This window comes from Pteropus alecto, unplaced genomic scaffold, assembly GCF_000325575.1.
Source record: "Pteropus alecto unplaced genomic scaffold, ASM32557v1 scaffold3, whole genome shotgun sequence".
Classification (NCBI taxonomy): Eukaryota; Metazoa; Chordata; class Mammalia; order Chiroptera; family Pteropodidae; genus Pteropus; species Pteropus alecto.
Genome location: NW_006442484.1, coordinates 1,162,131 through 1,163,811, shown reverse-complemented (window position 1 = coordinate 1,163,811; position 1,681 = coordinate 1,162,131).

The following is a 1,681-nucleotide window of genomic DNA, read 5'->3' as shown; positions in this document are numbered from 1 at the left end:
CCCCACCCCCCGCTTTTTTTTAAGTAAACGGAGTTCAACGCTTGCTTCGTTACCGGTATATCCTGAGAGCTGATTGGTCTGAAACCACCAGTCTGTCTTCCCCTGGTAAAGTCCCAGATGGAAAGACCCCCTGGTGAAGTCCCAGATGGAAAGACTCCCTTTGGCTCACCTGCTGTGGCCGCTCGCCCTGCAGACAAGCACCTCGAAAATGGGACCGATATGACAATAACCACTTTCCAGCTTACAGAAGACAAAATGAAGCTCTGTTGCACTTGATGACCCACAGCTCAAGGGGGAGATAAAAATCAGAATTAAAATTCCACAATGAGGAATGACCCGGGTTTGGGTTTATCTGTATGTGGAGGGCCCAACCCTCTTGAGGAAGGTGACACCTGGCCTTCATCCTGCACCAACTTGTTGCCAGTACTGTGCTAAACACTTTTCGGGCACTAACTCACATGCTCCGTAGCGTTCTTACCTCCATCCTCCAGGTGGGGAAACTGAGGCACAGAGGTTGGGGAACTCGCCCAAGCCACACAGCTGGTGAGCGGCAGGGCTGGGACTCCAAGCCGGGCCGTGGGGCTGAAGAGCCTGGCTCATCTCTACAGGAACAATGGGTAAGGACCAAACCCCAGCGACAGAGGCCCCCCAGACCCCAAGGCCTGGGCAAGGCCACCAAATCATAGCAAGCGTACGGCACCTGCAGAGCACGTCAGCACATCGGAAGGGACACCTAACGTCCTGTTCACTGTGTTCACCGGTCTCAATTTACAGCCAGCATTTTTTACCAAATCAACAAACACGAGAATGTTTCGTATTTATCGCTTGCTGGTTCCTCCTGTCACTGCCGCTTCCCAGAATAAGGCATCCATTCAATGGCATAGCATTTCCCTGAACTGCCCCAAACCTAGAAAAAAGTCCCTTGATAAGGAAGTCTTAGGTTTTCTCCAACCCAGCAGCATTTTTTTCTGTGGAACCTGTGGAGGCAAAATGTAGTCATGATGAGCAAAACCAGGGTTGCTGTGGGGGCCAGTGTGGAGTGGAGGGAATGTTAGAAGGGGCGGTTACTAAAGGCTCTAAGACTGGCTCAGGCCGAGGCCATGCGACAGGAACCAGAAACTGTACCTTGTCCCCGAAACTCAAGGAGCCTGGATTGGAGCATCTCTCAGGGATCGTCTTGTTTACCAGTCTCACAATGCTCTGATTCTTACTTGCCTGTGTGAGCACCCACACGGAGGTCTGAACAGGGAAAGCTCTAGAAAGAAATTAATGCCAAGGCCAGAGACCGTTGACAGCGTGAGGAGACGGCTCCCTCTAGTGTCAAGATCGGACCAGGCTGAGCGAGCAGCGTGGCCTTGAGCACGGACGCGGTGACCGCTTCAAGGTGAGTGAGTGCGACCTGCAGGCCTGCAGAAGGGGAGGGAGGAGGCCAGTGCCCGGGTAGGTGACCAGTTTCCTCAGGGCCGGGTCCTCCCTCTGTCGCCGTCCAGATCCCAGTGGTCAATGCTGCTGCGGACCCTCCTAATGCAGCTTTCTCCAAGGACTCAAAAAAAAAAAACAAAAACAAAAACCAACCACCGTGCCATTCGTTAGGTGTTTTGTTTACTCTTTTCCTCTGTACCAAATCCTAAGGATAAACTAACTCCCTTTCGTCCAGTCACTCGCCAAAATGACCAACACA